Here is a 16,166-nt window from a genome sequence, read left to right on the forward strand (position 1 = left end):
GTCGTAAATGTGAGGACTGGTCGCAAGTAGATTTTTCCAACACTGTCATAAGTTCAAACCATCACTAAACAAATGGTTGTTAAGCAAGGACTGCCTTTATCAGTAGTAGATTTTTAAATTTCATTAGAGCTATGTAGATTACAGAGACAGAGTTTTTTGTAAAAAGTAAATATAAATCACTGTTAAGACCTAAAGATGTCAATAAGTACTGAGAGCCTTCCAATGCTGATCCTTTATAATTCTCCATTGCGTATATCCTTTTCCTTTTGTTTTAGTCCCATGCTTATAAAATTTCCTGCCTCATGTTATGAAAGCAACCTGAGCAATAGAAGAACTTCATTTAAGATGCACACATACACCAGTCATTTAAGAAATGTATTTGATCTCCTTCCTCCAAGGCACCTAATGAAATGTAGGAAAGGGAACCCAGAAGCTCTGAGCAACAATTTTTCATTATGGCTACAACAACCCTATCTATTCAGGATATGCCATTTTATTAAGGAAGGGATTGGGGTCAGGAACCAGATACAATTTGTATGCTGTCATGTACAAATTTTATGCACTTTCAAACTATGATTTAGTCACTGGTGGCTGCATTAAACAACATGTGTAAATGCGGATTTATTGAGAGGAGACAATCTCTGCAGTTCAGTGAGCTTATCAGAATGAGTTTTGCAGATGAAATTCCACTCCTGGAAATGAAATGTGAAGGACATAGATGAGCAAAACCTTTTTCTTCAAGGCTGCTAGAGTATGAGAGTGAATATCTGTAACTGACATTTTTTTCTCTGAATTCATACATTACTGCAATATAATACAAAGGGTGAATAATCTCAGTTTGTTTAGTTATGATAGAAGGATACTTGGGAAACATATAGAGGTCTTGTATCAATATAAAACAGTTTCCAGTTTCATTCAGATGTGCAAGTTATAAACAGTTTGTCAGCAAATTCATTTTGATACAAAATTTTATCACTGAATTTTGTAGTGTAATAGTACATGATAAGCTGATAAGAAACATTTTTTAAAAAATCTAATTATCATACTACATATGCTTTTTCATGTACATGCTTGCATTCTGTTGAGAGGAGGGGAAAACAAAGATGAAGATAATTTTTTTTTTTAATCTATGAACATGTCTCCCAAGCAAAGGAGACAGACTTACAGATAATTCCGCTTATAGTAAAATGTTATAAACAACATGCAAATAAGAATTGTGTCTTGCAGCCTGGTCACTACTTAGATTTCTGGCAAGAATTATCTTACCCCCATCCAGCAATGTATGTAAGAGAGCAAAAGAGGAAAGAATCTCTGCAAGGGAGTTGGGGGGGGGGATAAGCCCAATCATTCCTCAGCTCTGATCCTGCTATTTGTTTCAGCCTTTCCTAATAAATTACCACCTGCTGTGATGCAGTTCTTGATTGAAGGAAGTTCCTTGTCTTTGCTTGATCACCATTAATGTATTAATTATGCATTAATTCCCATTGATGTCAAAGGGACTAATGCAGATCTACTCCAGGCGCTAACCTGAGTAAAAAATGTACCAAGTGGGGGGTATTAGGATGAGGCACAAATCACTTCAACTTCATGGAAGCAGTTTCTGCCAAGGTAAATATAAGATCTACCTAGAGTAGTGTTTGTCAACCTCAGCAATTTTAAAAGGTGTGGAGTTCAATTCCCAGAATTCCCCAGCCAGCTAGAGCAAAGAAACCTGTCGCAAGATAGCAAGAAAGTGGGCAGAGCAAATGAAAAATCTTTACCAAACTCCAACCAGACAGAGGAAACCTCACTACAAAATGAAACTGTTTTGGCTACTTGGGATTCCGCTATTCATATCGATTCAAGTTGTTATTTTCTGCTTAACCAATAATTCATTTACATTTGAAAAATTCAGGAACTATAAGACTGGTGGAACTGAACAGCAAACATTGGAATGTATCCAATCCTTACTCCTTAAAATCATGATGTCACAACAACTTCTGCCTGAAAATAGGCAGTGCATATATTAACAACCCAATTGTGAGGGGGAAAAAAAGCAGGGGGGGGAGCACTTGAATATAATAATACTGTCATGAAACATTTTGCTGTAAATTCAGTAAGAAATAATTTATGCTTCAAATTATTCTAAGGGTGGGAAGGGGAAAGCTCAGACTTCTATTTTAAAATTGTTTAGTGTTCCCTAGTTTAAAAGAAATGCTAAGAAGTTTTAATCTGAGTAGTTGGAATACCCAAGTGATCTCCATTACATGTTTCTAGCTTGTTAATTGAATTCCAATGAAAGATGAATTTTTTATTTTTTATTTCCCTGTCTTATTTAAACAGCATATGCACACAAAAGAATACCCTTTTAAGTGTTTTAGCTTGATAATCTGTCAATTGCTCACCTTACTTTGTCAGACCTTAATTTTCCTACAGGATGTTAGCAGCTGTTTATTGATTTCTTACATTATGCTTTACATTGAACACGCTGAACTCTACTCCTACTGTAAATATCAAATGCTCTGCAATTTCCATTTCATGTATGAGAATGATCTTACATTGTCTGTTAAAAGAACATTAGGATCTCATTATGCAAAATACTTTTTACCAGATATTTGTAAATAATTGAAAAAAATAATATGTATTTTATGGACCTCTTCCACCAGAAACAATTGCATGCTTATTTACTCAGATGTAAATTGGGTTAATTTCCCACCATGTGTATTTAGAACTGAGGGCTGTTTTTCAGAGGAACCACGCAGAGCAGCACTTCTTTTAGAAAACTTTGGAGTACTAGAATTTTCTACAAACATATACCATAAAGGTATCAGAATACGGAATATTTCTAAAATATACTTCTAACTTCATTAATTATTAGAATATTTTATCAGCTCATTTTTTTAAACCAAAGTATTAGAATTTCTTCGAAGTAACTTATTATTGTTTATGTGCCTTTTGGGGGAATAGAATTTCATTCACCATTAGGAGGCTCTGAAAGTTAAGAGATTCCTGAGGCTCATACTACAATGTCCTTCAAGTTAGCTGCTGTACTTCGTTGATTCTGGACTATGTGTTTAAAAATACAGGTTAAATTCATATTGGGAATATTTTTGTTTCCTTTCTTTAAAAAAAAGATATTTTTGCATATGTATATGCATTACACAGAAAATGACACTAGAACAAAGTGTCATTTTCTGTGTCTCTGCAGCTCCTTACGTTCCCTTCTTGAATGCCTGGACCTGGTTGCCATTCTGGTGGTAGAGACCTCTCATCTGCTGGTACTCCCAGTCTGGGGGCTCAGTTCCAGTACAGCTCAGGAGGTCATGGCCTCCATGACAACCATGGGTTTGTCCCAAGTAATCTTGGCTTCAAGGAATCTGGTGGTCACACATTAGACCTGGTGCTTACCTCCAATTAACTGTACGATTTGGATGTGGGGGAAATTACCATCTGCCCTTTCTCATGGTCACATCACTTCCTGGTATAGCTGTGACTGACTGCTGCTCTCTCCCTTCCCAGGGCTGGACCCATTCAGGTGGTCCACCCCAGGCATCTTATTGATCCTGTCAGTTTCTGGCAGGTGCTGGGGGATCCCCAATGATCCAGTGGGTGAATGGCCTCGTTCCCTGCTGACAAGAAGTGGCATCTCAGGCTCTTGACCTGTTCATCCCCAAGTGACCTCTCCCTGTTGGCTGATTCCAGCTGGCTCCTTGCTTTTCTAAGGCCACACAAGAGATGAAGTCACAGAACGGATGCCCGGAGGATGATGAAGGGTGAATTTGACTAAGAATGGGTGCAAACCTATGTTTGGACCTACTCTGTGGCAGTAAGAGAGGCAAAGTATTCTTATTTCTCCTCTCTTTTTGCTTTGGGAGAGTTTTGTCCAGTGGCCCTTTTCTGAGTATACAACAACCTTTCGGGGGCCAATTGTAATGGGCAGTGGGAATAACTTAGAGGAAGAGCTGCAATCAAGACAGTGGTTAGATAAAAGAAATGAGTCCAGGGCAGAAATGCAATTTGAGTCAGCTTCTCAGACATTACCTTCTCTAGTTCTCATGAAAATAAATCTGGGGGTGGGGGTGGGGGGGAGCTCATTCAGACTTACAAGATTGATGTCAGCCCTTCAAGATAGACCAGACTAGAATACCAGAGTTATGAACACTAATACTATTTATTTATTTATCAAATTTGTCACCACCCATCTCCTTCCACCAGAGGGACTCTTTATTATAAGGTTACAGTAACAAAATCTTGCATGTTGTGAGCTACTGAGAGCATGTGTACTAATGTGTTAAATAAGTTCTGTATAGCAAAGGCTATGAAATCCTAATATAGCATCTCCAGGCACTCATTTTTTTTCTATTATGTTACTCAAACATGAGGAGATCCCTTGGGCTATTTTGAAGGTTGATTTTCAATGCAACCCAAGTTTTAACCAAAGTCATAAAATCAATGTGCATCCATTAAGAAAAAATAGTGTTTTAAAGTTTTACAAACAATTGGCTTGAATTTCATGACATTTAAGGGGAAAATTCCATATTCTGCATTTTGTTCTATTTGTTTGTGAAGAGTTTCACTCTTTTATTCAACTTCCACAAAATACTAGTTTCTAACACCATCTCAAATCAAGATTGTACTGCCTTTGTATTCTGCTTGTGAACTTCTTCAAACTGTTCACTGTTAGTTATATTAAAGCTGACTGATATACATTGTGCTTGAAAATATTATCTGATATTGAAATAAATTGTGTTTGGGTTCTAAATAGAAAGGTAAGCTATCCAGAATTTCTAATCTAAACTGGTTTAAGCCTTCTCTAAATTTTGCTGTACTATTTTGAAAATGGACACATCAACCCAACCATAGCATTCAGAATAGTTAAACCTTAAAAATCAAAAATCAAATCAAAAGAAAATATAAACATATTTGAGGAGATAAGCTAATTTCTCAGGGATAAAACAACGGAAGATTTTTCATTTTTAAATTAGAGCCCACTATCAGCTCATTCATCAGAATAAACCAAACTAGGTTGGATGTTCAGAATGATGATAAAAAAAATATCTTGATGCCTGTAAAAATAGGTAAAATACTGGGGGAAAAATGTATGCATATATGATGGAATGTTTTCATAAGCCAATGTCTTTAAGAATAGATTCTATATCCATTTAACTCAATTAGTTGACATGGCCAACTAGAAGTCCCCTCAACGTACAATTTTTTTAAAAGTGAGGCAAGCACATATCTCTGAAAATCAGTAGAGAGGGATGCAAAGTATATTTTCATATATTAAAAGCTAGTATATAGAGTAAGTCCTTTGAATAATTTTATAGATAAATAAATCTTTAGAATGATTCAGGTATTGTTTTTATATAGTATACTAGTTACTAAATAAAAGTGATTCCAAACATTAATTAATACTCCACACCAATATCCAGCAGTGCCCTCTTCCATGACCAAGATGATTCTGCACTATTTAGTCGTGCAGAAAAACAAATTAGCAAAAATTCTTTTTAATGCTAATTAAAAGTCCTTTGTATTTTGCTTGACCTCCATTTGAATATTACTGATAAATTGCCAGTGGCAAGTTCTCTTCAAAAGACAGGACACTTTTTAATTTTTATATACTCTTTTTATAGTAGCAAGGGAAAAAATAAATTAATAGTAGCAAGGGAATAGTAGCCAGAGAAAAAATAAATTAATAATAAAAACATATCTTATATATAGTGGAATAGTATCTATTCTGAAGAAAGATATTCCTTTGAAATAATATTTATATTTTATTTTGTTCTTAAATGTTGATTAAAAAGATAAAATTATGTGATTTTGTTCAGCATATGACCTATGCATTTTGATTAAATAGTAATACCGGAAAATAGACCAAGAAACTTCACAATCCATTAAGTGCATCCCAATAAAGAATAACATATTTTAATTTTAAACTATGAAAAAAAATTCAATTAACCTTCTGTAATTTGAACTTGTTTTGCCCCCAAGCTGTAGGGAAGAACAGATTTCTCTCTACCATTAACTTTAGCTATTTATACATCACTATTTATCAAATTACTATAATAAAATACATACATGGATCATGTTTATAAAACGTGCTCCTTAATTATTTTAATATCAAATTTTAAAAATGAATAGCAAAGATTATTTTAGAAAAAGCTCTTTTTTTACATTATGTGGAATGTCCAAACTAAGGTTGTGTCTGCTACAATGTAGACTCTAAAACAAGTAATACTTCTTTTATTATCAGCAAATATGTAGGTGAATGCAATGCAGGTGAACAATGGAACATCCCACCCAGCCCTTCAAGTGACCCTGGACAGCAAACATAAGCATTACTTCCTCCAAGTAAGAGCAACTGGAAGTTTCACAGAAGCTCGCTGCACAAACTATGGGAGTACTGAGCTCCACATAGCTGGGAGACTGGTTGCAGTCAGCCATTCTTTGTTTTTGTTATTGAGCTTACTGCTTCTCTGAGTCCCCTACGAAGTATGAAGAACTCAAGAATGGAGCCAACCTCTCATTTTGCATGACATTAGTAAGAATGAACAGGATTCTCTTTTCAAAACAAATAATGAGGTGAATCTTTCTCTTACCCTGAAAGAAACTCTAGTGGTGGAAGCAAGTGGGTTGGAAAATAAAGGAATAAGTTCATTATTTGCCCAAGCTTTCTAAAATTCTGATGAAGGACAAAGTCCTTCACTTATACCTACTGGCAATGGGAATACTGGTAGTTATCACATCCAGACGGCACCATATTTGGAAAAGATATGAAACTTTATTTTTTTACTCTATGGAGTATTTTGAGACTGAATGATTCTCTTCTTTATTGAAGCAGCAATTATCTTATTGCAGTTGTTAATATGTTAAATAACTTCTGACTTTCTCACTGCCTTTTATATGCAGTGGGGGTAGGTGCACATTCCGGTGCAAGTGTGTACAGTGGGGACTCCTCGGGAAAAAAAGCAGTGGGAGCAGGAGTGAGTTTCTGGGGTGACTTGCGACCTCCTGCCAGCTTCCCCATTAATTTGCTTGTGGCAAGCTGGCAAGGAAGGTCACAAATGTGACTGCAGGATGCTGCAGCATCTGCAGTTTTGAGGACTGGTCATAAATCCCCCTCATTCAGTGCTGTCATAACTTTGAATGGTCACTGAACAAGTGGTCACAACCTGAGGACTACCTGTAATTTAGGAATCCCAACTGTATAATTGCTCAATTTTGGCTTCCATTTTAAAACTGAATAACTGATCATACTAGGAATAAGAAAAACATAATATATAGTGATTTACTATTTTCCTTAAAAATCTATTTCATATAAACATTATTTTAGAACAATAGGTTTTGTTTTTACTGACATTTTTTCATTGATAGATAACTTGATGCTCTCCATTTTCCCCCTTGATAGTATCACTAATAATCAGGTATTGTGGCCAAAATCCTGCTTTGCGACTGTTTTAATAATGAAAAAATAGATAGAAATGTTACAATTAAAACACCTGAAGACATCAGGTTGGCTAACTCTGACCATATTTCCTATTCCTCTTGTGATGGCCCACTATTTGTCACAAGAGTCATTATGCTTCAAAATAATTATCAGTAAGTTATAGTCTCTGAACATGACTACACATTCAGTTATTACTAGCTACAAATGAGCACACTAAGACATGTAAAAAAACAGTTCTGAGAATAATAGGTTAAAAAGGATAAATGCTGAATGACCACAAAGATTTACAAACAATATAACAAGCCATCACTAAATAAATATCCTTTCTATTTCAGAAAGTGGGGGGGGGGGTTGTGCCTTCAAGTCAAAGTTGACTCCTGGCAACTACCTGGACAAGTCTCTGCAGTTTTTCTGGCAAGTTCTTTTTCAGAAGTGGCTTGCCATTTCCTCCTTCCTAGGGCTGAGAGTATGTGACCCAAAGTCACCCAGCTGGCTTCATGCCTAAGCTGGGACTCACAGTCTCCTGGTTTCTAGTCTGATGCCTTAACCACTACATCAAACTGGTATTTACCTACAAATTAATGGCTATAGGAGACTTCACCAAGTTATATTCAATTATTCTAGATCAGTAAGGTCCTGTCATGAAGCTAAATTCTTTCATGTATTCTTCAGTGTCCTTGTCTTTGTTAAAAATGAATTCAAATTTCTATAATATTAGGTCTTCTTTAAAAATGTTCTAGGTGCAGACATTCCATTCTGAAGTTATCTTGATTGCATGAAGTTTTTATTCATAAACATGCACAGAACACAAGTCAGTGCTGGTGATTGGTGGAGGAGAAGTTACTTCATAGTCCCCTCCTTTGTGGGGTGCTACAGGGCTCAACACTCTCTTCCCTCTTGTTCAACATTTACATGAAACCACTGGGTGAAGTCATCTGCTGGTTTGGAGTCCAGTATCATATAAAACCCAATTATATCTTTCAAACCCAGATCAGCCAAGTGAGGCTGTCGAAGTCCTGTCCCAGTGCCTGGAGGCTGTGCAGGCCTGGATGGAGAGAAACCAACTCTGGCTCAGTCAATTATCACTACAATTGAAAGGTATTGTGATTCATCTCTTAAAGGTATTGCTATAACACGGCATAGAGCCTGATTGTTTGTGGGACCGCCTATCACCTGTGTTTCTGCCCAGCTAGTATGATCCAACAAGAATGGGTGCACTCCAGATACCCTAGATCAAACAGTGTCATCTTTTAGAACCCAAGAAGCACGCTTTCTCTGTAGTGGTGCCTACCCTCTGGAATAAGGTTTCCCCTGATATCCAGATGGCTCCCACCTGGATGGCTTTCCAGAAGGCCTTAAAGACCTGGATGTTCTTCCAGGCCTTGGGGTAGGGTGAATGGAACCCACTTGTTGGATATGTTTGTATATGTATTAGTGTGTTGTCTGGACTGCCTTCTTGTGAGCTGCCCAGAATCAGTTGGGGTTGGGTGGCACTACAATCAATCAATCAATCAAACAAACAAATAAATAAAACTTTAATCAATCAATTTTTGTCTTCAAATCTGGTATTTTGTGATTGGGACGGAACAAGGATTCCGTTCATGTGTTGTTGTTTATTCGTTTAGTCGCTTCCGACTCTTCGTGACTTCATGGACCAGCCCACGCCAGAGCTTCCTGTCGGTTGTCAACACCCCCAGCTCCCTCAGGGACGAGTCCGTCACCTCTAGAATATCATCCATCCACCTTGCCCTTGGTCGGCCCCTCTTCCTTTTGCCTTCCACTCTCCCTAGCATCAACATCTTCTCCAGGCTGTCCTGTCTTCTCATTATGTGGCCAAAGTATTTCAGTTTGGCCTTTAATATCATTCCCTCAAGTGAGCAGTCTGGCTTTATTTCCTGGAGGATGGACTGGTTTGATCTTCGTGCAGTCCAAGGCACTCTCAGAATTTTCCTCCAACACCACAGTTCAAAAGCATCGATCTTCCTTCTCTCAGCCTTCCTTATGGTCCAGCTCTCGCAGCCATATGTTACTACGGGGAACACCATTGCTTTAACTATGCGGGCCTTTGTTGTCAGCGTGATGTCTCTGCTCTTAACTATTTTATCGAGATTTGTCATTGCTCTTCTTCCAAGGATTAAGCGTCTTCTGATTTCCTGACTGCAGTCAGCATCTGCAGTAATCTTCGCACCTAGGAATACAAAGTCTTTCACTGCTTCTACATTTTCTCCCTCTATTTGCCAGTTATCAATCAAGCTGGTTGCCATAATCTTGGTTTTTTTGAGGTTTAGCTGCAAACCAGCTTTTGCACTTTCTTCTTTCACCTTCATCATAAGGCTCCTCAGTTCCTCTTCGCTTTCAGCCATCAAAGTGGTATCATCTGCATATCTGAGATTGTTAATGTTTCTTCCAGAGATTTTAACTCCAGCCTTGGATTCCTCAAGGCCAGCTTGTCGCATGATGTGTTCTGCATACAAGTTGAATAGGTAGGGTGAGAGTATACAGCCCTGCCGTACTCCTTTCCCAATCTTAAACCAGTCTGTTGTTCCATGGCCTGTTCTTACTGTTGCTACTTGGTCGTTATACAGATTCTTCAGGAGGCAGACAAGATGACTTGGTATCCCCATACCACTAAGAACTTGCCACAATTTGTTATGGTCCACACAGTCAAAGGCTTTAGAATAGTCAATAAAACAGAAATAGATGTTTTTCTGAAACTCCCTGGCTTTTTCCATTATCCAGCGGATATTGGCAATTTGGTCTCTAGTTCCTCTGCCTTTTCTAAACCCAGCTTGTACATCTGGCCATTCTCGCTCCATGAATTGCTGAAGTCTACCTTGCAGGATCTTGAGCATTACCTTACTGGCATGTGAAATGAGTGCCACTGTTCGATAGTTTGAACATTCTTTAGTGTTTCCCTTTTTTGGTATGGGGATATAAGTTGATTTTTTCCAGTCTGATGGCCATTCTTGTGTTTTCCAAATTTGCTGGCATATAGCATGCATTACCTTGACAGCATCATCTTGCAAGATTTTGAACAGTTCAGCTGGGATGCCGTCGTCTCCTGTTGCCTTGTTATTAGCAATGCTTCTTAAGGCCCACTCAACCTCACTCTTCAGGATGTCTGGCTCTAGCTCACTGATCACACCGTCAAAGCTATCCCCGATATTGTTATCCTTCCTATACAGGTCTTCTGTATATTCTTGCCACCTTTTCTTGATCTCTTCTTCTTCTGTTAGGTCCTTGCCATCTTTGTTTTTGATCATACCCATTTTTGCCTGGAATTTACCTCCAATGTTTCTAATTTTCTGGAAGAGGTCTCTTGTCCTTCCTATTCTATTGTCTTCTTCCACTTCCGCGCATTGCTTGTTTAAAAATAATTCCTTATCTCTTCTGGCTAACCTCTGGAATTTTGCATTTAATTGGGCATATCTCCCCCTATCACTGTTGCCTTTTGCTTTCCTTCTTTCTTGGGCTACTTCTAGTGTCTCAGCAGACAGCCATTTTGCCTTCTTGGTTTTCTCTTTCTTTGGGATGTATTTTGTTGCTGCCTCCTGGACAATGCTGCCAACTTCTGTCCAGAGTTCTTCCGGGACCCTATCTACTAAGTCCAGTCCCTTAAATCTATTCTTCACCTGCACTGCATATTCCTTAGGAATATTAGTGAGCTCATATCTAGCTGATCTGTGGGTCTTCCCTAATCTCTTTAGTCTGATCCTAAATTGTGCAAGAAGAAGTTCGTGATCTGAACTACAGTCAGCTCCAGGCCTTGTTTTTACCGACTGTACAGATGTCCGCCACCTTTGGCTGCAAAGGATGTAATCAATCTGATTTCGGTGTTGTCCATCTGGTGAAGTCCATGTATAAAGCCGTCTCTTAGGTTGTTGGAAGAGAGTGTTTGTTATGCAGAGTGAATTGTCTTGGCAAAATTCTATCAGCCTATGTCCTGCTTCGTTTTGTTCTCCCAGGCCATACTTACCTGTAATTCGAGGTGTCATTTGACTGCCCACCTTAGCATTCCAGTCTCCTGTGATGAAAATAACATCTCTTTTAGGCGTGTTGTCCAGTAGGTGCTGCAGATCCTCATAGAACTGCTCTACTTCAGCTTCTTCAGCATTTGTGGTTGGGGCGTATATTTGGATCACTGTGATGTTAGATGGCTTGCCCTGAATTCGAATTGAGATCATTCTGTCGTTTTTTGGGTTGTATCCAAGCACTGCTTTAGCCACTTTACTATTAATTATGAAGGCTACTCCATTTCTTCTGTGGTCCTCTTGTCCACAGTAGTAGATCTGGTGGTCATTTGATGTGAAGTGGCCCATTCCAGTCCATTTCAGTTCACTGACGCCCAGAATGTCTATCTTTAATCTTGACATCTCACCAATAACCACATCCAATTTGCCCTGGCTCATAGATCTTACATTCCAGGTTCCAATGGTGTGTTGATCCTTAGAACATCGGATTCGCCGTTCACCACCAGCACCGTCAGCCGCTAGCCGTCCTTTCGGCTTTGAGCTAGCTGCGTCATCACGTCTGGGGCTAGTTGAGCTCATCCTCTGTTCCTCCCCAGTAGCATTTTGACCATCTTCCGACCTGGGGGTCTCACCTTCCGATGGTATACCGACATATCTCTGGTTGTACTGATCCATTTAGTTTTCACGGCAAGAATACTGGGGTGGGTTGCCATTACCTTCCCCAGGGATCGCATTTAGTCTGACCTCTCTGTCATGACCTTCCCGTCTTGGGTGGCCCTTCACGGTTTAGCTCATGGCATCATTGAGGTGCTCAAGCTCCAGCACCACGACAAGGTAACGATCCTTTGCTGAAGTCCGTTCATGTACTGATTACCATTCTTATCTGTAGTCTTTCTAGCTGGATTGTCTTGGATATGGTGCTTTAATAGAGTCCTTTAGTATAGTGGTAACTTGTAGTCATAGTTAAGAGTTTTATGACTTCAGTGTCAAACTACATATTCCAGTGTGAATGAAGTCTAGTACACATCAAATATGATAATCAAACACAGACAATTTATCTTACAATTTATATCCAGCAATTTAGGCAAAAGCCCGTAGATATTTTGCACAATTTGAAACTGAAATGTGTTTATTAACCTCAGATCTTAACCTTTTGTACTTAGTTTATACATTTGAATTCTAAAAAATGTAAAAGATTTTCATAAAGTATGTGAAAACAGCTTTTCTGCAAATTCGATAGCTGCCTTTGGAAAAGTCTTTATTTTCTTTCATTCTAATTATAGATTCAGCTTTATTTACCAGTGAAAGGCTGTTCTAGCAGAATGGTATCTCATTGTGCTATGGAAAAGTATATTTCAAACATTCTGGGGAACCATTAATACTGCTTAAAAAAAACCAACCCTGGTACAGTGCTTTGAATTTGAATAGGTCTGTTCCTCCCTAAGGGAACAAGCTTGTAGCATACAATTATCACTACAATTGAAAGGTATTGTGATTCATCTCTTAAAGGGTTTTACTGATTTCTTATAAGTGCAAGTTTTTAACCATTTAAAGCCTTGTAAGGATACAGTAGATGGAGCTATATTTAGCAAAAGAAGGAAGACTAGTATGCACCCGTAACTACTATTTTGCTGTTCTCTTGTTTTGCCCCAAGAAAGGCAAAAAATCTGTAACAATACATTACAAATTAATTTTTGTAACCAACTTTGTATACTGGAATATTTCAGCTAAGATAAATTATTTAAATCTCAAGTTTATATAGCCATGCTTTACCTTGCATTTTCAAAAAAGGTTCCTTAACTGGGTAAGGTAAAGGTAAAGGTTTCCCTTGACGTAAAGTCCAGTTGTGTCCGACTCTAGGGGGCGGTGCTCATCTCCGTTTCTAAGCCTTGGAGCCGGCGTTGTCATAGACACTTCCGGGTCATGTGGCCAGCATGACGACTCGGAACGCCGTTACCTTCCCGCCGAAGTGGTACCTATTGATCTACTCACATTTGCATGTTTTCGAACTGCTAGGTGAGCAGGAGCTGGGACGAGCAACGGGAGCTCACCCCGCCACGCGGTTTCAAACCGCCGACCTTCCAATCGGCAGTTCAGCGGTTTAACCCGCAGCACCACCGCGTCCCTCCTTAACTGGGAGAAATGTTTAAAAACAGCCTCATAATTCTTTGTTTTTTTATTTTAAACATTTCTATAGCACTCTTCATAAGAGTTCAGGATAGTTCAAGGGTATTAGTATATTTAAATAGACACTCATCATACTCTTTCCTTTGGATTAAACACATCTATCTATCTATCTATCTATCTATCTATCTATCTATCTATCTAGTCACTAAGAGTCAACACTGACTTTAATCAATCAAAGGAGCACTATGTGAAGTGTAGAAAAAGAAAGGAGTAAGATGCAAAAGTAATTAAAATCATCATGCCATGGGAAATATAATTCATTCTCATTTATACCTTTCACTCTCTCTCTGTATCTTTCTACCATAAATTATCTTAGTTTCCATTATGTCCATACATCAGTTCATACATTCATCCTTTTCTGGGTTTCGTACAATCTTATTTATACACTGAAGCTTCATGTTTCTTTATTACTTGTACATGGATTTGTTTCATTGATTTGTTTATACTGGAGTTCTGCATCAATTTATGTAAGGGGTGGCCATTCCTTGACAGTGGAAAGCTGGTTACAGCTATTGAGAACTGTAGTTCAGCAATATTCGGAGGGCCACAAATACTGTACTTATAAGAAGAAAAACTAGCATTGCTAATTACAGTGAAAGATTTTCTATGGAACAGCAGGAACCAGTTGCCTCATATTTATTCATTCAGGTATGCACAGTGCATAGATTGCAAATTAAATCTACAAAAAGGCAAACTGGGAAGAATATAAGCTACCGTAAAAAAATACTGAGACTTTTGTACCAAATCACAGAAAGGTTTTTTTGGGGGCTGCATTTTGACTGTCTTTTACTTTACTCAAACTTTATAGATTCTGTTGTGATTACAGTAAGCTTAACACTCTATCTCTGGTTTTATGAGGCTTTGGTTATCATGCTGCAATTTAAACATTTTATTTTTATGTTTTTTTGTTTTTACCAACTGTGAAACACTCTGGGGACCATTAACATTAAAAAGAAACACATGCATACATACATAAATATATATGTACACTTTAAGCATTTGAATACATATTTGTATTGGCGTGACATCTGTAAATAATTACATTAAATTAGTTGCCACGGTGACAGGTTATATGCCACCATTAAGTTTCAACACTGCTTCACCACCCTCTTGATATTTTTCAAGTTGTTAAAAGAATAGTAATAAGGTATCAGACAAACAATGTTCTGCTACTAGATAAATGTCAATGGACTTACAGCTTCTGGCAACTGTGGATGCTAACTTGCTTTTGTTTTCATACCTACCTAAGTCTCAACACAAATACTAGTGTATTTCCAAACACTAACGCTGTGACAATTTGTGCTTCACGCTGCTGAATAAACAGAAAGTGCCACTGGCATCCTTTCTTAACAGCCACAATTCCCTATACTTCCATTACTGATTATTAAATTTCACTCTCACTATTAGAGGTACAGTATAATAGAAGGTGTTTGACTAAAAAATTAACCGAAAAGAGTCCCCTTTTTGGGAAAGATGGGCGGTGATAGAAATTTGAAATATCTGTCTGTCTGTCTATCTGTCTGTCTGTCTGTCTGTCTGTCTTGTTTATGACTATAATTACATTTTTGTCCCAGAGGCCCTGTTTTTAAGTACAGTAACTTTTCAACCTACCTAAACAATAAAGTTTATTTTTAAGCTGTCCTCTACTCCTACAGCTATGGGCTATTAGGATATATATTTCCCCAAGAACTACACATGAGTCTTTCACTACTGAGTTTTAGGATAGTGCGAAAGATGGTTTGGGGAATGATTTTAAGGTTCACTTTATAGCTATCTCCTGAAATTAATGATGCCTTTATTATTTTATATAGTTATACAGTATGCATTTGATAATGTTTTAATTGATAGTTTATATTTTTATAGTTTATACTTTTACGGTGGGTATCTTAAAAGACCTTAAACAGATTAAACAATGGTAAAGAATAAAACAAAAATTGGTTCTATTATTTCTTCATTATTTTCATATTTACAGGTGAGGTGTTTTGGCAGAGCATCCTTTTTAGTAGTCTAGAAATCAGATTTGATTATTCTCTTCTCATTTATCCAGTTTGGGTAAAATCAAAATGGTTTTAGAATTAGCGATCACACATAATTACTTTGTGGTGATTACAAAGAGTCTTACTGATGGAAACTACCATGTTTCCATTGTCTTGAGACACTGGCTGCTAACAAAGGTTAGCATGAAGTATTTATTTTGAATTTCTAAAGAGGATGTTTATTCTCTCAGAATGTTGCCTATTGATGAGCCAGCAATCACTTCCTCTCTTGGAGTAACTTTATGAAGTGACATCAGACTGTAAGACATATAAATGCATTTATTTCCTACGTGGATTTAGATGGCACTACATTCAGACCCAAACTTGCAAGGCATAAAAAGATAGAAAATAATATACTATAATACTAAACACATGTTTAATTTTAACTGAAAGCAGTAACTCTTAACAGTGTTCTGGTTTAACCTATCTACTTAGGTAACTAGATAGCAACTGCTAGTTTTAATGTTTTACAGTTGAACTAGAATGTCAAATTCACTTATTTCAAATAGCATGGTGAGATTGTGAATTACTTTATATAGAGGTCTA

General features: G+C 37.6%; 1 protein-coding gene across 7 annotated transcripts in view; it reads right to left on the reverse strand.

Annotated features, from left to right (window-relative positions):
* The window catches only part of PTPRM (protein tyrosine phosphatase receptor type M), a 516,027-nt gene that overhangs the window by 264,199 nt on the left and 235,662 nt on the right, over window positions 1-16,166 (reverse strand). The gene's annotated exons all lie outside the window — the stretch shown is intronic.

Source organism: Candoia aspera, chromosome 3 (genome assembly GCF_035149785.1).
Source record: "Candoia aspera isolate rCanAsp1 chromosome 3, rCanAsp1.hap2, whole genome shotgun sequence".
In the NCBI taxonomy this organism is placed as follows: Eukaryota; Metazoa; Chordata; class Lepidosauria; order Squamata; family Boidae; genus Candoia; species Candoia aspera.